At 42.3% G+C, this 24,745-nt stretch overlaps 1 long non-coding RNA gene across 9 annotated transcripts in view; it reads left to right on the top strand.

Moving 5' to 3' along the window:
- ARHGAP19 (Rho GTPase activating protein 19) overlaps positions 1-24,351 on the top strand; it is a 73,182-nt gene extending 48,831 nt beyond the window's left edge. For 4 of the 9 annotated variants that reach the window (XR_002338333.2, XR_002338337.2, XR_014826678.1 and 1 more), the window contains exons 6-12: positions 1,370-1,456; positions 4,914-4,979; positions 6,763-6,954; positions 11,411-11,509; positions 16,404-16,514; positions 17,313-17,391; positions 20,412-24,351. This is a non-coding gene — a long non-coding RNA (Rho GTPase activating protein 19). Of the gene's footprint in view, positions 1-1,369; positions 1,457-4,913; positions 4,980-6,762; positions 6,955-11,410; positions 11,510-16,403; positions 16,515-17,312; positions 19,143-19,733 lie in introns of all 9 variants that reach the window. The other 5 variants (XR_002338332.2, XR_002338336.2, XR_002338338.2 and 2 more) reach the window with 3 other exon arrangements.
- Positions 24,352-24,745: the final 394 nt, after the last annotated feature.

Raw genomic sequence — 24,745 nt, 5'->3', positions numbered from 1 at the left:
TAGGTTTTACTGTGTGACGGAATTGGGAGTCAGGATACCTGAGTTGGAAGCTGCAAACCAGCTGTTACCTGAGTCCTTTACTTTCTATACTTAGGCTCCTCCTCTGTAAACTGGGGATAATAGTACCTTTCCCACTTACCTGACAAGGTTGTTGGGAAGATAACAGAAATAGTTTATGGTGATATATAAAGGATTTGGGGGATTATAGGAAATAAGGAAAGAAAGGGAAAGAAGAGAGGCTGTGGGAAACATTTTGCCTAACAAGTAACCAGGGAAAAAAATAAAAGCACCAACATCTGTCCATGTTAAGGAGATAAAGCCTCATAAGGGAAGAATCTTAGAGCAAAGCTAAGCAAGACTGTGACAAAGGAGTGAGTGATCTCTGACTATAAAGAGAAGTATTTAAGAGGTCTTGGTACAAGCAAACGCTAAGTAACAATGATACGTATTGAGGATGAGGGCTTTGGGACAGCAGAGATGCTGAAGTGCTTAAAGAGGCAAGGGAAACAAGAGAAGGGACTCAGTGACCATTTGACTATGTTTTAAAGAAACATGTCACCTTTGGTATCAGTTAGTAATTACAGTTCTCTTTTGTTTTTAGAGAAACTCTAGTTTCTCTGGAGAGCAGTGTCCTTGGTGGTCAGTACAGGGTCTGTTCTTCTTGCCCCTTTTCCCAGGATAGGTCTTGTTTCGCAACTCTGCCCGCGTGTCTAATTCTAAGGCAGAATTAGGAAATGAAGATTGGTTCTCGAGGATCTCCTGGTCACTTCAGGGACCCATGGTTCTCCCTAGATCATATTTCCAGTGGAAATTGGTTGAACCAAAAAGCCTTTCCAGAATTAAACATTGCATTAGGGTCCGCTTTCTTAGTGATAGAAACTATCATATGTTTGAAAGAGTTGGTTTATTGGTAAGTAAATGGGAGTATCTGCCTTCTACATCCACAGCTCTTTTTGTTTAATTTTTTATTATATATATATATATTTTTTTTAATGGGAGTTTTTTTGTTTTTTGTTTTTTTTTTTTGTCTTTTTGCTATTTATTGGGCCGCTCCCGCGGCATATGGAGGTTCCCAGGCTAGGGGTCGAGTCGGAGCTGTAGCCCCCGGCCTCCACCAGAGCCACAGCAACGCAGGATCCGAGCCGCGTCTGGAACCTACACCACAGCTCACGGCAACGCCGGATCGTTAACCCACTGAGCAAGGGCAGGGACCGAACCCGCAACCTCATGGTTCCTGGTCGGATTCGTTAACCACTGCGCCACGATGGGAACTCCTAATTTTTTTTTTTTTTAATTAGAGTTGATTTACATTGTTTGTAAACTTCCCAGCTCTTAATCTCCCTTTTTTGGTTTCTTTTGCTCCAAATAGGTCACTGCAAATGACCTTCAAGAGAATATCACCAAGTTAAACAACGGGATGGCTTTTATGATTAAACATTCCCAGAAACTTTTTAAGGTGGGTAATGTATGGGATTTGGGCAGTAATAGGATGAGGAGGATGGAGCCAAGTGGGATTCTTTTTTTTTGTTGTTTTTTTGGTCATTTTAGGGCCACACCCACGGCCTATGGAGGTTCCCAGGCTAGAGGTCAAATCGGAGGTGTAGCTGCCAGCCTACGCCACAGCCATAGCAATGCCAGATCCGAGCCTCATCTGTGAGGTACACACAGCTCACAGCAATGCCGGATCCTTAACCCACTGAGTGAGGCCAGGGATTGAACCTGCAACCTCATGGTTCCTAGTCGGATTCGTTAACCGCTGAACCACGACAGGAACTCCCCAGGTGGGATTCTGAGAGGGCTCTAAAGATGACTGGATAAGAAAGGGCTTGACTGGGACAGGAAGCCAGATTGGACAACAGCAAAACTCAGGGGGGAACAACCAAGATGGGGAAGGAAATAGGAAGATACCTGGAAGGTGAGTACCCCCTCCCTTGGTAATTGAGAGTAGTTTGCTATGGTGTTTTGGCTGCTGAGTGGCATATGGAGTTCCCAGGCCAGGAAGCAGATCCAAGCTGCAGTTTAGTGACTTAAGCTGCAGCTGTGCAATGCCAGATGCCTGTGCTGGGCCCTTGATGGAACCTGCATCCCAGTGCTCCCAAGACGCCGTTGATCCCATTGCACCACAGTGGGAACTCGGGAAGCAGAGTAGTTTTATCCTGCCTGCTTCCTGCCAGTAAAATTTTGATAGCCTCCTTTCATTGTCCTTTTCAGTACAACGTCATTTTCTCAATAACTTTGTGGGTCTCTGTGGATTTTAGTGGGATTCATTTAATTAGAAGATAAAATTGAAGAGATATCCTTCTCTTCCTTGGACTCCTGCTGAGAAAACTGAACAGTACCTTTAAGCTTCCCTCTCTGGAAAGCTTCGGATTAAGAGAATCTGGAAGAGCTTTATTCTCTTGAAAGAACCCTTAGTATGACAATATTCTGACCTTTTGATGTTTCTAAGATTTTAGCAAAAATGTTGCAGTCACATCCTTGGCCTTTTCTTTAGAGAGCACTTTCCTGATGGTGAATTTCTTTTTTTTTTTTTTTGGTTGTGTCCTTGGCATGTGGAAGTTCCAGGGCAAGGGATTGAACCATGCCCACAGGAGTGACCCGAGCCACAGTGTAACCATGCCAGATCCTTAACCTGTTGAGCTACCTGGCAACTCTGCAAATTCCAAATTTTAATAGCATTTATATATTTTATTTGCTTTTTCCTACGATATACAAAAATCAGTTGCAAAAAAATACAACTGTTACTACTAACAATAAACTCATGTAAACTTGCTGATGGAAGTTTAAGATTTCCTTAGAAGTTCCTGTCATGGCTCAGTGGGTTAAGAACACCACTAATACTCATGAGGCTGCTCCCCGGCATCCCTGGCCTCGCTCAGTGGGTTAAGGATCCGGTGTTGCCGGGAGCTGTGGTGTAGGTTGCAAATGTGGCTCAGATCCTGCGTTGCTGTGGCTGTGGTTCAGGCTGCAGCTACAGCTGCAGCTCTTATTTGATTCCTAGCCCGGGAACTTGCATAGGCCTTGGGTGCGGCTCTAAAAGAAAAAAAAAGATTTCCTTACAGTTTGTTTTTCCTTGAATATATCTTACTAAGGATGTATAGTCAGATATAGAATACAGTTTTCAAAAGTTAGGTGGAATAATTCCTCTCTCTGCTTATGTTATCAATTTGATATACAGATATGTTCATTTTTTTTGTTTGTGTCAGTTTTAGGGTTTGCCTTTTTATCCTTTGGATTTAATTTTATTTTTTTGAACTGGTGGTGTATTTACATGGTTCAAAAGTCAAAAGTGCCTAAAAAGTTATATTTAGAGAAATTTCAGTCCTTTCCCTAGCCATTTTCATTATTTTCTGGTTTATTCTATTAATGTTTCTCTTTGTGAAAACAAATTAATGTGTATATGTGTATATATTCTTATTTCCTCTTCTTTCTTACACAAGTACTTTATATACCTTTCCATAACTTTTCTCACTCAACAGTAAATTCTGGAAATCACTCACATCAGTTCATAAAGTGTTTCTTCCCTCCCTTCTCGCTCTCTTTTTTTTTTTTTTTTTTGGTCTTTTTAGGGCCACACCTGCGGCATACGGAGGTTCTCAGGCTAGTGGCCGAATTGGAGTTGTAGCCACTCGCCTATGCCGCAGCCACTGCAATGCCGGATCCTTAACCCACTGAGCGAGGCCAAGGCTTGAACCCGTATCCTCACGGATACTAGTGAGGTTTGTTAACCTCTGAGCCATGACAGGAACCCCTCTCGTTTTTTAATGACTGCATAGTACTGTGTTGTATGGATGTATAAAAGCTTATTCATTTAGTATCTTACCTGACAAGGCAACTTCTTTATAAGGCAAAACTTATACAACTGAATTAGTTGTTTTCTCATTTTGCAATCTAAGAAAAATGGGAATAAAGAAGATAGTATAAAAGAGAGAAAAGTTTATTCAGCTATTCTCCTATTATGGACATTTGGGTTGTATCTAATATTTTGATTAATCTTATCCAAGTGGGTGGGTATTTCTTTTCTTTTTTTTTTTTTTTTTTTTTGTATTATAGCTTCAGCATAGATTTCCAGAAGTGAAATCTCTGGTTTAAAGGGTAAATGAAAATATAATTCTTTTAGATGTTGCCAAATTCTCTTCCATAGTGGTTGTATGATTTACATACCTACTAGAACTGTATCAGGGTACTTATCACAGGATTCTGGGCAATATACCAGTAAGCTAAATTCTTCCTTGTTTTTTTGTTGCCCCACAGTAATTCTCAATGTATTTTCTTTCTTTATTTATTGTCTTTTTTTTTTTTTTTTTTCTCTTTTCTAGGGCTGCTCCTGCAGCATATGGAGGTTCCCAGGCTAGGGGTCTAATCGGACCTGTAGCCACTGGCCTACACCACAGCTCATGGCAACGCTGGATCCTTAACTCACTGAGTGAGGCCAGGGATTGAACCTGCAACCTCATGGTTCCTAATTGGATTCGTTAACCACTGTACCACGATGGGAACTCCATCAGTGTATTTTCTTTAAAGTGATTCTAGAATGTGATTCAGAGACCACTTGTAATTTTTATAAGGATTTTGGGGTAGCTTTGTCAAGTGTAAACATCACTACGAGTTCTATATTTTTGTTTCTGGCTCACTTGAAAAAATAATATACACACATGTACATATATATATATGCCATATCTGACTTTTAAAAGCTACAGTTTTATCTTCTCACAGTTTTCCCGTCAGATTTGTTGAGTTATCGTTTTGGTGGCAAGAGAAAGAAACTATGAAGTAGGATATTTTGAGGATCTTTTGCTTTTCCAGAGTAATCTGGCAGTCAGATTATTTTGAGAACCACTGTCTTGGTGACCTGAAAGAATTTTAGATACAGCTAACCATTTGCTCTTGGTTTTCTTTTATATCCTGCCCAGGCTCCTGCTTACATTCGGGAATGTGCTCGATTGCACTATTTGGGTTCCAGAACTCAAGCATCAAAGGTAAGAAAAGGAAATTGCTCTTAGCTCAAACAAGGAGAGAGCTAAATAAGATTAGTGGAGTTTTAAAACAGAGTATGGAATCAAAGAAAAGACATAGGGAAATACAACGTGTTATAGCTCAGAATTATCTAGTCATTTTGAGATAAGGATAAAGACTGAGAGGCAACTTATATGTTAAAATAAAAATACCCCACGTAGGAGTTCCCGTCGTGGCGCAGTGGTTAACGAATCCGACTAGGAACCATGAGGTTTCGGGTTCGATCCCTGGCCTTGCTCAGTGGGTTAAGGATCTGGCGTTGCCCTGCGCTCTGGTATAGGTCACAGACGCGGCTCGGATCTGGCGTGGCTATGGCTGTGGCTGTGGCCATGGCCGGCGGCTACAGCTCCAATTCGACCCCAACCTGGGAATCTCCATATGCCGCGGGAGCTGCCCTAGAAAAGGCAAAAAGGCAAAAAAAAAAAAAAAAAAAAAAAATACTGCACGTACAGTCTTGTCTCCTTTCAGAGGTGTTTCACTGCTGGGTGGAATCCTCCATACGTGAGTGATGGCATAGACTGTTTAGTGTTTCTCATAAAGCTCATATGCATCCTTATAGCATATTATACAGACAGTATGTAAATGTATTAAATGTTTTTTAGTTATAAAAGTACACTTTTATATAATGCATTCTTTCAGGTTCGGAGGTAAGGTAGCACTGAAATGTCTAAAAGGCTTAGGCCCATATGAGCTTAGAAAGCATACGTGTGATGCTTATTGACACCATTCCATACGGTTATTGAACTGTAACAGCGAGAAGTTTAAAAAACTTCACAGGCACTTTTCAATGATTTCTATTTAGTCTATCTTGGTTAGAAACTTAAGCCGTCATCTTACTGTTTTTTCTCCTTCTGTTGGTTTCTACCTCTCATTCAGCAAGTATTTGGTGTGGCCGGGAAAACTGTTTGATTTCAACTCGTTTACCTGGAGCTTGGTTTTTCTTAGAAAGTTATTTTTGTTCCTTTCTCCCTGCTGTGTAGTTATCATGTCATATTCTCACGTGGGGAAAGAGCACCTCCTTCGTCTGCGGGATGGCTGTGTCATTTTAGTGTCTAGATGACTTAACTAGACACTGAAAAAATGGGAGCTTAGCTTCAATTTTTTTCTTCTATCAAATGGCAGTAATACTTTCCCTGCTTACCATAGGCTAGCAGTAAGAATTACATGAGATTAAAAGATGCTTTGAAAACTAGACTATTATATAAATATAATTTTTGGTGGCAATATTCTGAATGAATTTAGGTTTTCTGGGGAGGTCATGGGAGTGGGCTGATGACAGAGTCTATAATTGTGGGTTTCTCTTTATCTTATGATAGTGTTTAGCATTTTCTTGTTCCTTTTTCTTTCTATTTTTTTATTTTTTTAATTTTTTTTTTAGGGCCTCACTTGCAGCATATGGAAGTTCCCAGGCTAGGGGTCGAATTGGAGCTGCAGCTGCTGGCCTAAGCCACAGCCACTACAATGGGAGATCCGAGCTGTGTCTGTGACCTACACTGCAGCTTATGGCAATGCTGGATCTTTAACCCACTGAACGGGACCAGGGATTGAACCCGTTTCCTCATGGATACTAGTCAGGGTTGTATCTGCTGAGCCACGATGGGAACTCCAGAATTTTCTTGTTCCTACATGTAAAAGTATACCATGTTTCCTACTTCTTCCCCCTTTTTTTGTTCCAGGCTTGTGGGAACCTGGAAACAAAGCTGGCAGGATATGTATTAATTCACTTTTCTCTTCAATTGTCCATAGGATGATCTTGATCTGACAGCTTCGTGTCATACCAGGTCCTTCCAACTAGCAAGATCTCAGAAACGAAACCGGGTAGATTCCTGCTCTCAACAGGAGGAGACCCAGCAGCGTACGGAAGAGGCTCTAAGAGAGTTGTTCCAGCACGTTCACAATATGCCGGAGTCAGCAAAGAAGAAACAGCTTATCAAACAGGTGCTGAAGGCAGGGAAACAGCAACGAGGCTTCAGGAATGTGATTTTGGGTTGTAGAATCGGTAGGGAGTATTATTAAGAATTTCATTGAATTTTTTCCCTTAGTGGCCCCAGCTTTGGTTTAACCAAGGGAGCAGACTTGTTTGTGGAACCTCAGTGGTGATCTCTGTATTCCTGCCCCACAAGGGAAACGGGCGGAGGCTCTTGCATTTATTACTAGAGTAAACAGAAGGATCCAGTGTGGTTAGAGTTTCTCTAAGTTGGTCATGTACAACATTTAAACCCTCCGTATTTTCTTGGCAAATAACTTAACCTTTCTGAATTTCAGGTTTATTGTTTGGCAAATGGTAATTGTAGTCCCCATGTTTTATGGTCGTAAAGATTAGAGAGAATCTCTGTAAAGCAGCTGGCGTAGCAGAGCAGAAGTGGTGGATCTTACTAGGGACTTGTTTGCAGTTAGAAAACACTAAGTCAAGGGTCTAGTGTGATACTAGAAATAGGAATTCTAGTGGCTCAGTTTGTTTATTTTGGAGCTAAGGGAGCAAAATTGGGTCTCATTTGCTATTTTGAGACTCAAAGTGTGGCTCGAGTAAATACTGATGACCAAGTTAGTTTCTTTCTCAAGAAATTTATGTTGTCTTGGTCCCTCTTGAATTTTAGCTAAGTAGACAAGGTCAGCCTCTTGACTTCTTATTCCCTTCTTGAAGGATGAGGCTGCATTTTTATTTATTTTTTGAACTTGATCTCAAGCATGGGGCCAGACAGAAACACATACTCAGAAAATGTTGAACTGAGCTGTTCTTAACAACTGACAAATTTTCTGTCACTCTCTTTGAAGTTACTTTGAGATCTAGCAAATTGTGCTATGACTAGAATTTGAGAGAGTGTTGGCTGAGGAGTATTACAGATTTGAAATGGTGTAGTGGTTTAATTCTTGGTAGAAACTAAGCCACTAATTCAGGTGGGACAGGTATAAATGACTCATCACGAACACTGAGGGGAAAAGAGAATACAAAGGAAAAAAACTGACTTTTTTTTTTTTTTTTTTTGCTCTTTTTTTAAAGAATAGGAAATTATAGGGAAGGATTAAAAGAAAATAAATCACTCATGCCACCAGTGTTTACATTTTGGGTATTACTTTCAGTCTTTTTCCTATGGGGATATTTTGATGTTGGTATGATCATACAATATACTTTCTTTTATCTCTTCCCTTTCCTTTTTTTTTTCTTTTTTTTTTTAGGGCCGCACCTGTGGCATATGGAAGTTCCCAGGCTAGGGGTCAAATCAGAGCTGTAGCTGCCGGCCTATGCTGTAGCTCACGGCAACACCAGATCCTTAACTCACACATCAAGGCTAGGGATCGAACCCGAGTCCTCACGCATACCAGCCAGTTTCATTACTGCTGAGCCACTGATGGGAACTCCTATCTCTTCCCTTTTCATTAAACATTATAGTATTTTCTCATGTATCCTTGCAAACTCCTTGTATACATTTAAAATATTGCCATTTATTTTTGAAGAAACTAATTTTATTACTTCCTAATTTTTTCTCCATGATTATGAAAATAGGCAATACTCACTATAGAAATATTGAAACTTCCAAAAGAATGTCAAGAAGAAAATAAAAAATGACTTGTAATCATCTAGGGGTAATCACTGATAACATTTTGGAGTATTTCCTTCTTGTGTTTCTTTCCATGAATATGTATTTCACATTTTTTCTTTTGCTTCATTGAGATCATCATTTATATGCAGCTTTTAAAATATCCTACCCTTTTATCTTTCTTCTTCTTCTTCTTCTTTTTTTTTTTTTTAAAACAGCCATACCTGCAGCATATGGAAGTTCCCAGGCTAGGGATTGAATCCATGCTGCAGCTGCAACCTATGCCATAGGTGTGGCAGCACCAGATCCTTTAACCCATTGTGTTGGGCTGGGGATCGAACTCGAATCTGCAGTGACCTGAGCTGCTACAATTGAGTTCTTAACCCACTGTGCTGCAGCAGGAACTCCTAAATTAATTAATTGATTATGGCCACACCATGTCACATGGGAACTCCTGGGACAGAGATTGAATCTGAGCTGCAGTTGCAGCCAACACAACAGCTGTGGCAACACTGGATTCTTTAACCCAGTGCACTGGGGCGGGGTTGAACCCATGCCTCTTTCAGTGACCAGGGCTGTTGCAGTTGGGTTCTTAACCTACCATGCCACAGGGGGAACTCCTCCTACCCTTTTCATATAACATCATATCAGAATATTTTTCATGTCATTAAAAGGCTGTAAACATTTTTAATCATTGCATAATATTTTATTGTATGCTACCTGATATATAGTTTTGTCTTCTAGACATTTTGGGGTTAGGTTATCTTTTAGTTTATATATTTTGTTCATAAATATTCTCATTGTAGATTATTTCCTAGAAATGGCATGACCAGAGGGTATTTTTTTTGGAGGGGGTTGGTGCAGCTACTAGGTTTTTTTCTTTTTTTTTTTCAATGTCTTTTAAGGGCCACACCCATGGCGTATGGAAGTTTCCAGGCTAGGGGTCAAATCAGAGTTGTAGCTGCCGGCCTACGCCACAGCTGCAGCAATGCCAGATCTGAGCCATGTCTGTGACCTACACCACAGCTCATGGCAATGCTGGATCTCTTACCCACAGAGTAAGGCCAGGGATTGAACCTGCCAACCTCATGGATACTAGTTTTTTTTTTTCCCCCCTGTGATTTTTATTTTATTGGTTTTTTTCAGGAAAAGGAAAAAATTTGTTATTACTTGCAGCAAGTAAGAACATGAGGAATCTTTCCCAAAGCAGCAAAAGCGGGGAAGTTTCTTTTTTTGTTTTGTTTTGTTTTGTTTTTTTGTCTTTTTGTCTTTTTAGGGCTGAACCCTGGGCATACGGAGGTTCCTAGGCTAGGGGTTGAATCGGAGCTGAAGCTGCCGGCCTACACCACAGCCACAACAATGTGGAGATCCGAGCCGAGTCTGACCACAGCCCACAGCAACGCTGGATCCTTAACCCACTAAATGAGGCCAGGGATCGAACCAGTGCTCTCACGGATGCCACTTGGGTTTGTCAACCGCTGAGCTCCGAGGGGAGCTCCAAAAGTGGGGAAGTTTTAAGCTAAGGGTATATGCCTATCCATGACATCTGTGATTTTTGAAATACATTAAAGTGAACTAAAAACAAGATATGTGCAGAGTTCCTGCTGTGGCACAGTGGGTTCAGGATCCAGCACTGCCACAGCTATGGCTCGGATTTGATCCCTGGCCCAGAAACTTCCATATGCCATGGGTGCAGCTGATAACGAAAAACAACAACAACAAAAAAACAAGATGTGGAGTTCCGGTCGTGGCTCAGCAGTCAACAAACCCAACTAGTATCCATGAGGACATGGGCTCAATCCCTGGCCTTGCTCAGTGGGCCAAGGGTCCGGTGTTGCCGGGCATAGGTTGGCATAGGTTGCAGAATTGGCTTGGATCTGACGTTGCTGTGGCTGTGGCGAAGGCCAGCAGCTGCAGCTCCTATTCAACCCCTTGCCTGGGCTAGTCAAGTTTGTTACTGCTGAGCCACAACGGGAACTCCACTACTAGGTTTCTTTTATTTTTTATTTTTTGGCTGTGACATGCAGTGGCCTGATGTGGGATCTCTGCTCCCAGAGCAGGGATTGAACCCAGGCCACAGCTGCAACAGTGCCAAGTCCTAACCGCTAGACCACCAGGGAACTCCTTAGGTTTCTTTTCATGTATAGGTCTTTCCTTCTCTCCCCATCTTTTTTTCTTCCTCAAAAGTTGCTGAAGATTGTTTGTTTGAACAAACTTTTAAATTTGAAATAATTTAGATTTGGAGAAAAATTGCAAAGATGGTATAGAATTCCCATATACCCTTCTTCTAGTTCCTTCTAATGTTAACACTGTCAAAACTAAGAAATTAGTACATTACTATTAATATTACAGACTTTATTCAGATTTTACCAGTTTTAACACTAATCTTTTTCTGCTCTAGGGTCCAATCCAGAGACCACATTGCATTTAAAAACACATACACACATCCTCTCTCTCTCTGCACTTTATTTGTGAAAGAAACCAGATTGTTCATTTCCCACAGTCTGGATTTTGCTGACTGCATCCCTGTGGTGTTATTTAAGATGTTCATTAGCCCTCTATATTTGCTGTAAACTGGTAGTTAGATCTAATTCTAGAAGCTTGATCTGATTCCAGTTTGATTGTTTTGAGGTATGTACTATTTAATTTACCCTCAGGCTGACCTAATAAATTTTGACTTCTTGGCGACCTCATTTCTGCCTTTGTGATTTGCTTGTCAAGTAAGTAATCCGTATATATACAGGTTCACTTATTTTTGGGCTTTGCCGGGTATTTACATGTAGCTGTTGGTTGTCACAGAATGCTGCCTCTTGATGGGAGACTACTATCAAAATACTCTCTCTGTTTTCTTCTAGTTTAATAAGCATTCTGGGACCCAAACACCAGGACGAGAGCCAGCTACTCCGCGAGTACAGAAGCGGGTCCGTTCACGGTCCTTCAGTGGCCTTATCAAGGTAGGTGTGCTGTGCTGGTGTTTTTAGTGTAATCAGTGAGAAGATTTAAGTCTGATTTTTCTCATGCAGAAACAGTTTTATTTTGTTCTTAGATCCTTTGAAGGGTTCCTTTGTAAGGGGAAAAGGGTATAGTTTGGAAAAGCTTTTATTTTTCAAAGCATTTTACTGTGTTTCAATCAGAGAAGTGGCTCTATGATTGGAGAAGTAAGGGTCCTTTCCTCTCTTCTGGGGCTGAGGACAGAGTCCTCATTCCTGAGCAAATGTAGGGAGCTTCTTTTGCTTCATGATCTGCTCTGTGCTACACATTTTATTGTGCAATTTGCTAAGGTTGGGAAGAAGTGAGAAAGTTGACAGAGAGTAGATATGGATTTGCTAATAGGCTAGTGAGTTTTAGATAACTCGAATTTTTTGTGAGCTTAGTTTTGATCAGTTGTTTTATTCTCTTCCTTTGTCTCAAATTCATTAAAAATATTGTTTTTAAAACAAGTACAATATATACTTTGTGCTGTTGCTACAATCACTGCAGATTGAATTTACTTGACTCTTCATGGGTGATCTGAACTTTGTAGTTAAAGGATAATGCCAGCAGGTGGCAGTAGACAGCTAATTATGAGGTTCAAATTTCCAGGCATGAACTAATGACAAGGTTCTAGTTAATTTAGAGAAATGAGCACTATTTTGTGTTCAGTGTTTTTCTTTTTAAAATTGTCTTAACATTGTTAAAATTTATAAATTTTAATCCAGCAACATTAAAGATATCTTTGCTTAAAAGTTGTGTTCTAAAAAAAAATACCTTGGAGTTCCCTGGTGGCTCAGGTTAAGGAACCGGCATTGTCACTGCTGTGGCTCGGCTCTCTGCTGTGGTGCAGGTTCGATCTCTGGCCCTGGAACTTATGCATGCCATGCCCCCACCCCCAATATCTTATAACAGACATATGTTTCTTTAAACTGTAGTTAGCAGTTTCATCTGACTCTAATTTTGGTTCTAGTTATTATCATTAATAGAAGTTTTGGGTTTGTTTGTTTTTTTTTTTTTGTTTTTTTGTTTTTGGCTATTCCTATGGCACCTGGAAGTTCCCGGGCCAGGGATTGAACCCATGCCACAGCAGTGACCCAAACTGCTGCAGTAACAAAGCTGGATTCTTAACCTACTGTGCCTTAAGGGAACTCCTCTTTAGTAGAAGTTTAGAATTCACTCTCAGTCCTGATTCACTGGGACCCATAGCCTTGGACATTAAGTTTGCTTGGCATCAGAATTTCCTTTGCTATCAATAGATTGAAAAGGAAAACCCACAGAAGGGGAGGAAATATTTGTAAAACATGTACCTGATAAGAGGTTAATAGCCAGAATATAAAAAAGTACTCTTACAACAGCAAAGAAAATCAACCCATATTAAAAATGGGCAAAGGATTTAAACAGACATTTTTTTCCAAAGAAGATAAACAAATGGCCAATAAACATGTGAAAAGATACTCAATATCCTTTATCCTTAATGCAATGCAAATCAAAATCACAAAGAGATACCGGCTCACACCCACTAGGATGGTGATTATCTGCAAAGCAGGAAACAGCAAGTGTTGATGAGGCTGTGGAGAAGTTGGAACCCTTGTGCACCATTGATGGGAATGTGAAATGGTGTAACCCCTATGGAAATTAGTATGGCAGTTACTCAAAAAATTAAAAATAGAACTACAATGTGATCCAGCAATTCCACTTCTGGGCCTGTGTCCCCCAAAATTGAAAGCAGGGACATGAATAGATATTTGTATACCCATGTTTGTAGTGGCATTATTTACAATAGCCAAAAGTGGAAGCCACCCAAGTGTTTGTTGACAGATGGAAGGATGAACCAAATGTGGTGTATACCTAGCATGGAACATTACTCAGCCTTAAAAAGGAAGCCAGTTTTGGGAGTTCCCGTTCTGGTGCAGTGGAAACAAATCTGACTAGGATCCGTGAGGACACAGGTTTGATCCCTGGCCTTGCTCAGTGGGTTAAGGATCCAGCGTTGCCACGAGCTGTGGTATAGGTCACTGACGCGGCTCGGATCTGGCGTTGCTGTGGTTGTGGCTGTGGCTGGCAGTTGTAGCTCCAATTCCACCTAGCCTGAGAATTCCAGATGCAGCAGGTGCAGCCCTAAAAAGCAAAAAAAAAGAAAAAAAGAAGTTTTGACACATGCTGCACCATAGAGGAAACTTGAAAACATTTTGCTGAGTGAAATAAGCCAGTCACAAAAGAACAGATATTGTATTATTCTAGTTATATAAGGTACCTGTAGTATAGTTAAATCCATAGAAACCAAGTAGAATGGTGGTTGTCAGGGATTGAGGGTCTGGGGGAAGCTGCAGTTATTGTTTAATGGGTACAGAGTTTCTCTTTGGGAAGATGAAAAATTCCTGGAGATGGATGGTGGTGATGGTTGCACAGTGTGACTATACTTTACACCGCTGAGCTGTACGCCTAAAAACAGTTAAAATGATAAATTTTATGATGTGTATATTTTACCCCAATTTTAAAAACTCCCTTTGTTTAGAACCTTAAAAGTGCATTCACCTGCTTAGACATGACTTGTAAAATGAGCATCCTTGGTTCACTTTACTTGGAAGCCTGTCATTCCCTCTGACCTCCCTGTCGTAGAGGTGATTCATAACAAGAGAATTTGGAGTTCCCGTGTGGCCCTGTGGTAATGAACCCAACTGATATCCATGAGGACTCAGGTTTGATCCCTGGCCTCGCTCAGTGGATTAAGGATCTGGAATTGCTATGAGTTGTGGTGTAGGTTGCAGATGGGGCTTGGATCTGGCATTGATGTGGCTGTGGTGTAGGTCAGCAGCTGCAGCTCTGATTGGACCCCTAGCCTGGGAACTTCTATATGCCATGGGTGCAGCCCTAAAAAGACAAAAAAAAAAAAAAAAAAAAAAAAAAAGACAGCAAAGACAAAAAAGTTATAGTCAAATAAATGTTTCTCTAGCTGTTAGTCAGATTTTCTTTAACTGAAATTAGATGGCTGCAGTTTTCTCTTCATAGGGAGCTCTTTTTACGTTAGTTCTAGAAGTATTGCTAATTGTTGCTTGAAATGTAAAAATGTAGTATCCTCTTGAGAGAGAATTTAGAACTTTAGAGTTATTAAACACAGTGTTTACAAGTTTTATAGAACAGCAGGGTAAAGTGTTTTTATTATAAATAAAGAGATTTTCAAGCTAATAGTAGATATAGGTTTCTGCTCAATAGCAAGGGAGTAACGAAATGTCTGTGAAAAAATTCATTGGAGGGAGTTTCCTGGTGGCCTAGTGGGTTAAGGATCTGGTGTTGTCGCTGCTGTGGCATGGGTTCAATCCCTGGAGCAGAAACTTAGGTATTCTGCAGGCGTGGCCAAAAACAAAAAGAAATTCATCAGAAGCTTTATAGCTATCCCTGTGCCTTCTGACATCCCCAGTTCAGCTCACTCTGAGGCGATGTATGATTTCTGAAAGGAAGATGTACTGACCTTATTATTTGTCTAGCATTTTTATGTTTTAGCTAATTGATTTCTATCCTGCTTTGATCCCCCCCCTTTTTTTTGGGCTGCATTTTTTTCCTTCAAAATTCCTCTCATGTAAATGATTTATGACATCAGGATATTCCTGCTAATATTTATATTGTAGAGTTTAATGTTTTAGTTTTGCTATGTTCTTTGTTTGGAATTCAAATTTATTCTCTAAGGAGAAGAAAGAAAGATTTCTTCAAAGATGGTAGAAATGTCGCTGTCAGCTGTTACAGTAGGTTACATCAGCTTCTAAGCTGTTTAGAGATGAAAGCGCTTTTAGTCTTGCTCTGAATGTCAGTATAGTTGTATGACCCTTTTAAGAAGACCTGTTGGAGTTCCTGCCATGCCTCAGCGGAAACAAACCTCACTGTATCCATGAGGACGCAGGTTTGATCCCTGGCCTCTCTCAATGGGTTAAGGATCCAGCATTGCCATGAGCTGTGGTGTAGGTCACAGACATGGCTTGGATCTGGTGTTGCTGTGGCTGTGGTGTAGGCCGGCGGCTACAGCTCCGATTGGACCCCTTGCCCGGGAACCTCCATATGCCGAGGGTATGGCCCTAAAAAGGCAATAAATAAATAAATAAATAAGACCTGTAACCTCTTGTGGCTAGATTAGAAACTCTTACAGAATGTCTCCAAATTTTCCAGTCCTGTAAGGACATGACAGGGAAGCAAAATCTTAGAGTGGACCCAGTGTAAGTGTCTTTTAGTGAGAGGGGAGGAGGAGACTCTTTAGCTGCCAGAGACAACGTATCTTTAGGGAAGAAATTATACTAGTAGGTAACTGGTGTTTCTTTTATGATCTCAGAGGCACTGTAATTGGCCCATAGTTGGTTTAAATCACCTGTAAAGTTGCTTCTAACATTTCAGCCCTTTTAATATAGAGGAAACGTGATCATCCAAAGAAAGGCAATGATTTCAGGTTTTTTTTTTTTTTTTTTTGTCTTTTTGCCATTTCTTGGGCCGCTCCCGTAGCATATTGGAGGTTCCCAGGCTAGGGGTCCAATAGGAGCTGTAGCCACCGGCCTACACCAGAGCCACAGCAACGCGGGATTCGAGCCGCGTCTGCAACCTACACCACAGCTCACAGCAACGACGGATCGTTAACCCACTGAGCAAGGGCAGGGACTGAACCCGCAACCTCATGGTTCCTAGTCGGATTCATTAACCACTGCGCCACGACGGGAACTCCTGATTTCAGGTTTTTTAGTAACCTGCTTTGACCTTTATATAAGATGTCTGGGGGAATTTATCAGAAAGCTGAGTTTTTTTGAACCTAAGAAACAGTAGATTTGAAGGCCAGTATAGATGTGGTATAGATATATCAGATGCTTATGAATCAAATATTTTCTCTCCCTAAATCAGCGGAAGGTCCTGGGAAATCAGATGATGTCAGAAAAGAAAAACGAGTGCCCTACTCCGGAGTCGGTAGCCTTTGGTGAATTGAAGAGGGCTAGCAAAGAAAATATGAACTTAGTAAGATGATGTTCTTCGCACTTTCTCTTTGTATGTGTTCATCTCTGGAAAGGAAGAGAATTAATATACCGTCATCTGTCTTACTGTGTTTCTTTGGGCCATTCGCCTATGCCTTTTCCTCAATTAATCTTTTCATTTATGCTGACTGTTTTCTTTCCATAGGGTGTCATTGATTTATTCGACAAACACATTTTGAGTTCAAGGAGGACATGGCCAGTCATAAGCAGAAATAACAAATGCAGTGAAATAGCTTCACCCACAAAGTGCTGGAGGGAGCAGTTCTTACTGAGAGATTCCATGGGGGGCGGGGGCGGGGGGTAACATTTGGGCCAGTCCTGCTTGGTATTGCATTTCCCATGGAGGAGTCCTTCAGGGTATCCCAGGAACGGCCACTTCATTAAGCCAGCAAGGAATTCCCATCATGGCTCAGTGGAAACGAATCTGAGTAGCAACCATGAGGACGCAGGTTCGATCCCTGGCCTCTCTCAGTGGGTTAAGGATCCAGTGTTGTCATGAGCTATGGTGTAGGTCAAAGATGGTGCTCGGATCTGGTGTTGCTTGGCTGTGGTGTAGGCCATCGGCTACAGCTCCAATTCAACCCCTAGACTGGGAACCTCCATATGCCTTGGGTGTGGCCCTAAAAAGACCAGAAAGAAAAAAAAAGAAAAAAAAAGAGATAATAGTTGGTAAAACTCTTCATATTGAAATTGAACAAGTAAGTAACTTCTCTGTTAGTAAAGTCTGTCTATAGGAATGACATTAGGACATTTAAGCCACTCTAAAATCTTCTTGTTACAGTTATTTTCTGGCTCTCCAGCTGTCATGGTGACACCAACAAGACTGAAATTGCCTGAGGGGAAGAAAGAGGGGAAAAAAGGTATTAATTGTATGTATTCTCTGTTCTTACTGAATATAGTTCTTTTCTGCATCCACTAGTAGCATTTTGGAATTCCCAGTGTGGTATGGTTGTAATCAGAGTGAAGTGAAAATTACAAGGCTGGGTCCTTGCCCTTGAGTTCATTTAGCGGATGGTTGTTGAGCATCTGCTCAGCGCTGTCCCAGGGGCTGAGGGACAGAGCTGTGAACACAGATGCGCGTGGTCCCTGCATTCTTGGACAGATGGGACACATGTGAAAACTATCTTAAGTATACTTATTAAGCAAATTAAAATCAAGCGTAAACTAATTTGTGAAACCAGACACAGGAGTACTGAGCAGCTGCTCAGTAAACATGGAATAGTTAATGTTCCTTTTCTTTCTTCTTCTTTTTTTTTTTTTTTTCTTTTTCAGCTGCACCCATGGCATATGGAAGTTCCCTGGCCAGGGATCAAATCTGAGCTGGCGCTATGACCTGCGCCACAGCTGCAGCAACACTGGATCCTTAATCCACTGTGCCGTGCTGGGGATTGAACCAACATTTCCACAGAAGCTGGATCATGAACCCACTGTGTCATAGCAGTTATTCCATCATGTTCCTTTTCTGCATAGATTTTAGCTTTGTTTATTCAGTAAAGCTTTCCAGATAAGCTCCTGCTAAAGGACCCTGAAAGTCAAATCATACAGCCTGTTTTTGAGGATATTTAGGGTAAAAAGTGTTATTTAGTGCTGGGACCGCCGATTGCCCGAGGCTCCATGGGTTAAGGGCAGCGGCTGCTGTGCTTTCCCCAAGGAAGCCACGTGGCTCTCTGGAAAGGCAGCAGGGGATTCGTAGCCAGGCCTAATTTGAGTCATTATTCCTCTGGCCTGGGAAAACCATTCATTCTCAGCCCACTTCCTCCTCTGAAAATGAGGATAATAGTTATAGCCACTTCCAGATTTCTTCTGAGGCTCGATTGAAATAATATTTGGAAGCACACTGTGATCGTTAACAGCATTAACAGGTAGTAGTGCTTGTCACTAAAGAAAGCTGGGTGAGGCTTGGTCTTGTTTTATAAGGCTTGTGTGGCAGATGAAGTGATCTCTGGTTTGACATGCTCCTTTTACCACTGAAGTACAAGCATAATTACTCTTTGAGACATCAGCAATAGAAGAACAAAAGCTCAGCCCTTAGAGATACATCTTTATTCTTCTCCGGAAAAATTAGATTTCAGTATGGCCTTCTTACTTCTCTTTGAATGAATTATCTGAACTCTTTTTTTCTTTTCTCATTGCTTCTGACTTCTAGGCTGGGCTGTCTGATTGAGGCAAGTTTGGTGGTCTGTATCTTCATAAGTCAAAACCAAGCATAAGTTGGAGTTCCCTGGTGGCTCTGTGGGTTAAGGATCTGGCATTATTCTTTTCCATCCCTGTAGTGCTTTACTGTTGTCTGCCAACCCCCCCACCTCTTCATGTTTTTCAGTGCTCTGTCTTAAGTTCTCTGCTCGTCTCTGCTCTTGCTTTCGCCCCCGCTTAGCAGCTTGGTCTACTGCCCCTCAGTCCTGCCCTCTGTGTGGTAGCCGCTCCCAAGCCTGCATCTCCAGGTCTGAACCCTGTTCAGTCTCCAAGCTGGCAGATCTAAGTGCCTGCCATCTATTTTTGTTATTTTTTTTTAATACAATGAATATAATCTTAGATTTTTTTGATGGTGATTTTATAAAAGGAACGTATTTTTTTTAGGATGATTGTGCAATTTTATTATCATCCTCAAGATGTACTCCAAAAGACATTTATTTTGTGCAGGGTTTCTCAACCTAGAGCTGTTGACATTTTAGGTCAGGTAAATTCTTTGTTGTGGGGAGCTGTCCTGTGCATTGTATGATGTTTAATAACATCCCTGACCCACTAGATGCCAGTAGCACCCTTGCCCCAGCTGTGACAACCAAAAATGCCTCCAGACATTGCCAAATGTCCCATGTGAGTGAGGGGCAGAACCACCCCCAGGTGAGAACTGCTGATTCAGCACCTACCTACCTGCGGGCATTTTTTCCGCAGTCAGAATCTTACTGTTTAAAACCCAGCCTAAACCCTACCTTCTCTTTTAAACCTTCTTTGACTAACTCAGCCAGATATACTTTTTCCTTTGCATTCTTATTGACACTGTTAAAACCTTGATGTTTTATGTGATTTATGGAGTTCCTGTTGTGGCTCAGTGGTAGCAACTCCGACTAGCATCCATGAGGATGTGGGTTCAATCCCTGGCCTCGCTCAGTGGGTTAAGGATCCGGCGTTTCCGTGAGCTACAGTGTACCTTGTAAATGATGCTCGGATCCCGCATGGCTGTGGCTGTGGTGTAGACCGGTAGCTGTAGCTCCCATTCAACCCCTAGAACTTCCATGTACTTGGGTTGCAGCCCTAAAAAGCAAAAAATAAAATAAAAAATACTGTGATTTTTGATAGTTGTTGACTTCACAGGTATTGTCTCACCTCTGTAGCTAGTTATTTTTCTGGAAGACAGAGACCAGATTCACTAAACATCTGTGGGTCTTGCCTGCTTTTCTTCCTGATAATGACAGTGCCTTGCATCTGGGAGCCGTTGAGTAAACATTCTCTGGTGAGAGGTATGCTGGTGGTGAGAACATGAGCTTACCTTCAGGTAGGCTTGGATTCAGTTCTCAGCCTTAGTAGCTATGTGTCTGAGGGTAAGTTCATTTCTGTAGGATCAGATTCTTCTCCTGTCAAATGGCAAGAGCATTACCTCCCACACAGCTTGTTATGAGGGTAAATGAGACAGTGTCTGTAAAGAACCCAAATAGGCATTTAATAAAGGAGGGAGCCGTTTTGCCATTAAGATGGTTTAATGAACTGAGTTTCAAGCAAGGGGACAAAGTGCTGTTTACTTGGTAGAGAGAAAAATTCTCCAACTCTTTATCCCTCAGTTTGTAGAAAATACAAAGTATAGATTTCTCTAGCTTCTAGGTGTGGGATATTTGCAAAAAAGAAGTGTTTATAAATGTGTTTGATGTTCCTTTTTCTCTTTCAGCCTAAGATGCCCCTCGAAGGATCCAGAGTGTTCCTGTGGTCCACCCAGAATGTTCTCTTTTGTGGGCCGGGTGCCCACAGAACAACTTGGACTTGCAGCTTGCTTGCTGCATTTTGAATTGTGAAAGCCAACTAATCCTGTGACTTGACTGATACCTCTAACCCCACTCAGTGGGTGATGTGTGCAGACTCTGCCCACTGAACCAGTGCTACCGACGCTTCTCTTTTAAAAAGATGTTATGGGGAGACCACTAACCTGCCAGACCAGCTTGCACAGCCCAGTAAATAAGTAGAACCAGGTAGACTCCAGTGCTTATTCCCTGTGTTTGATTAGGCAGATTCTATTTTTAAAAAATTTGAAATTTGTGCTTAATTGCCAGTGATTTAAAAAAAAAAAATACTGTCAATCCTAGTGGATTGATGTTCTGTTTAACTGATTGATTGGGCTTTTCTCTGGTGTGAGAGCCTTGGGGGATATTTTGGTTACTGTGTCTTGTTTTCTTGTTTGTTTATTTTTTTAAAGGCCATTTTTTGGGGGGGGGGCGGAATAGGTAATCGAAATGGGCTCTAAGCCAGATGTGTCTTTCCTCTCTTTCACCTTATGCTTTAGGAAAGCTCCTTATCTTACGAGACTGTATTCCTCGATACCTCTTTGTGTCTAAAGACACGAGTATGGCTTTCTGGGACACTTTTAATTATTTCTTGGGCCTGAGATTGCAGGGTATTTGGCCTGCAGTATTGAAAAAAGGAGAATTCAGAATGATACAACATTTTAACCAATAGCATTAAGCCGTGTCCCGCCTTCCCTCCATCCTCTCTCCCTCCTCCTCGTCCCTTTTCCTTGGCGAGGTCAGAGTAGTTGTGTGATTGCTGAGCTTGTTTCCCTCATGCAGTCGCCTCTCACCTAAAACATCTCTAGTGCCAGTGTGGGTACCCGTACTTCTGGGCCAAATCACTGTGCCTCATGGAACGTCACCAACAGCGAAGCAGAGGTTTGCGCAAGTACCCGTATGTATGTGGTGGAAGCTCTGGAGTGGGACGAGGGTGAGGCTGGCTTATGTCCAGGACGACTCCTGATGGCTGGGACTCCAGTGCATCCTTCTAAGGGATCAGGGGTGCCGGCTGGACCGTCTCCCGAGTGCAGGCTGGAGGAGAGGCTGGTAGCGAGCCTCCGCCTGAGTGGGGCTGGGAGATGAAAGGAGACAGCGTTCTCCTTCGGAAGCAGTGTGGCTTATCACCAGCGCTCGAGGGCGGTTGCTGCACCATCCCCTCTTCTTGTCACCGTCGGCACGGGGAGTAGCTGGAGACGGCTGGAGCCTTGACTGGGTTGGGGATGTTCACATGTGTTCGAGGTGAGCGACGGCATGGCTTTGATCCGGTGTGAGGCCTCACTGCCGGGAGCAGCAGGGGCGCGTGGGCACGCTGGTTGTGCCTGCTCTGTTGTGGGTGTGACCGGCTCACCCGGCTTGCCGGAGCCGAGTCAGGCCTCAGTGGGGAGGCAGTTGCCCAGCAAACACCGACTGGAGGCCCTAGTTCTGAACTGTCGAAATGCTGTGTTATTGCCGAAGCAAAAAACGGCTTCTGGGCGAGTCCAGGGTGGTTTTCCATCTGAGTGTCGGTCTCTCTTCCGTACTTTCTGTTTCTTCTGCTGCTGTAACAGTGGTAGTGGAGGAAAAACGTAAAATTTGGCTGTCCAGCTTGATAGGGTATGAACAATGGAGGGTCAGGAGTATAAAACTGCTTAGAAGCCCCTTTCTCTGGAGTGGTTTTATATCCTTCTTAAAATTACTTATTAGCAAGTTCCTTTGTCTAGGTTTCTATTAGACTTTTTTCCCTTATAGAATTCCTTATATCAGCTGTCAGTGAGTTCAAACAGAAACTCTTTTGGGTATGACCAGGCTAAAGCAGTGTTCTCCCTTAACTTGATGCTCTCTTGCTTTATTTGTCTGTCTCATCCCGGAGTGCTGTGGTCTATTGAACTTGGTCTGGCCTATGTGGAGAGGGCAGAGCAGTGGCCTGATACCGCCTTGTCATTGAGTTGGTTCTGTCGTTCTAGTTGAGGGTGGTGGCTGAGATTTTTGGAGCCATTCTTTGTTTGAATGCAATTGGTAATCCAGGCTAGTGTTCTGGGACTGGGGTGGTGAGAGGTGTTTGTCACGTGCTTTTATATATAGCTCGACCCCTTGGGGAGTATGTGTGTATTTGGGTATGTGTGTCTCCTTAAAGTATTTATTAAATATGCTTTCCCTTGCTGTAAGGGTATGATGGGTTCTTTTTTAAACAGAAGCTGTGATTCAGTTGGAATCCACATTTGAGAAATAAACAGTTTAACCTTCTGCCTTATAATACGTAACTGTTCTAATCCTGTGGAATCTTATGGAGAATGCAAAAACAACAACCTTTTAGTATTTGCCACAGAAGGGTGGTGTTGCCCTTCTGACTTGATGGGCAGGTCTTTTCGAGCCAGTATTTAACAATGTTTTTAATCTATAAGGTTTTTTTTTTTAATGTTTTGTTATGTTTATTTTTCATGTTGGAACAATCTCTTTGGAAATGCCTCTTGTGGCTCTTAAAATTAAAGCCTTTCTTTCCAGGGTCCATTGCAGTGGGTTTTGATGTGATGTTAATATGGGGCAGTGTATTTGTGTCAGAGGCGCAAGCGTAAAAACCCACAGACTGCCTCTTTGATTCAGGTCTGCACCAGGTGAGCCGTACTGGCTGAATCGGTGAAAACCGTGGGCCTTGGAGTTTCTAACCTTCCACAGTGAATCTGGTTTGAACGACTCCGCAGTGAAAGGGGATCAAGTGATGCTGATTGTACCTAAGCGCCCACGTATATTAAGGGAGGTGGGACCTCCTGAATCATAACTGTCGCTCTGCAAGTTCGTTACCCTGAATGTCCTTCCAGAGTCAGTCGGGAGTGACAAGGGGTACCTTTGGGAAATGGAGTAGTGCAGGGTTAGCTGTGGTGACCAAGGGGTATTCCAGAGGTGGCTGTTTTATTGGCCAGTAAGGAAGCCAGTTGGTCCCAGAGTGTCGGAGCCAGGCCATTCTCTCCTCCGAACAGCAGTGATTCTGTTCAGCTTTCCTCACAGGAGCCGATGTTAGTGTGGTTTAAAACGCTGCCTTCTAGGAGAACCTGTGGTCCTTGGGACTGCACCCCACCATGACTCGCTGTGTGGCCATGCGTAGCTGGGGAAGCCCGCTGTGGGAATGGCTTGCACAGATGTTGGAAACCGACAGCTCCCATTCTGGGGACAGGATTTCTCTTTTTCTTTTTAGGGCCACACCTCATTCTGAAGTCTTCTCTAAGTAGAACTCCTTTCCCTAGGAGAGGGCCTCATTCCTGCCCTCCTCCATCTGGAAGCCTTGGTACGGAAGACAGGACCTTGATCCAAACTTTGATACCAGCAATTGGCAGGATTGGGGGAAGAACTGGGCTTGTAAGATGCATAAGCTTTTCAGACCAGCAGTAATTAATGCAGTCTTAAACTCACTATAGCAGAGCTGGCTTTCCTAGGCAGTTGCTGATGCGGTCTTTCCACAGGTGGAGAGTGGCTGGGAGGGCTAGTGAGGAGGTAGAGTGCTTAATAGCCCACGTGCTTGGGTTACCATGGAAACGGGAGTGTTCGAGGCCCCAGCAGATGCTGAAGAGCCATTGAGCACTCCCCCTGATGTGTTTGGGGACCAGCAGAACGGGTTGGGAAAAACACTCCTGTCCCAGGGTCCTTTCTTCATAGCAAGGGTCGCCTTTGCACTATCCCTGAGCTTGCTCGACAAAAGAAACAGGTTTCTTAACTGTTCTACCATTCGTTATTTTTCATTCTTATTTGGCTGTATCTTATCTATATATATGTAACTGTAAAGAAACATTATATGCATTGTTTTCCTTTTATATTCATGTAATATTCTGAAATTAAATTTCTTTTGTTTCATATCTATAGGCTTTGACTGGTCTCTTAATTCACATTTGATTGATGGATTATTTCATTTATTTTTAGTTTAATGACTGCAGCCATGGCATATGGAAGTTCTCGGAAGCTGAGAACCACGCTGGATCCCACTGTACTGGGTCAGGATCGAACCTGAGCCACTGTAGTCAGATTTTTTTTTTTTTTTTGTCTTTTTAAGGTTGCAACCATGGCGTATGGAAGTTCCTGGGCTAGAAGTTGAATCAGAGCTGCAGCTGCCGTTATTCACCATCACCACAGCAATGCCAAATCCAAGCCACATCTGGGACCTATACCACAGTTCATGGCAATGCTGGATTTTTAACCCACTCAGCCAGGCCAGGGATCGAACCTGCATCCTCCTGGTTACTAGTTGGGTTCTTAA

This window comes from Sus scrofa, chromosome 14 (assembly GCF_054392235.1).
Source record: "Sus scrofa isolate SSC_HxYL_T2T_F1_AM1 chromosome 14, Sscrofa_HxYL_maternal_Yorkshire_Landrace_v2.0, whole genome shotgun sequence".
Taxonomy (NCBI): Eukaryota; Metazoa; Chordata; class Mammalia; order Artiodactyla; family Suidae; genus Sus; species Sus scrofa.
The sequence above is the reverse complement of the archived record's forward strand: the minus strand, read 5'-3'. Positions and strand labels throughout refer to the sequence as shown.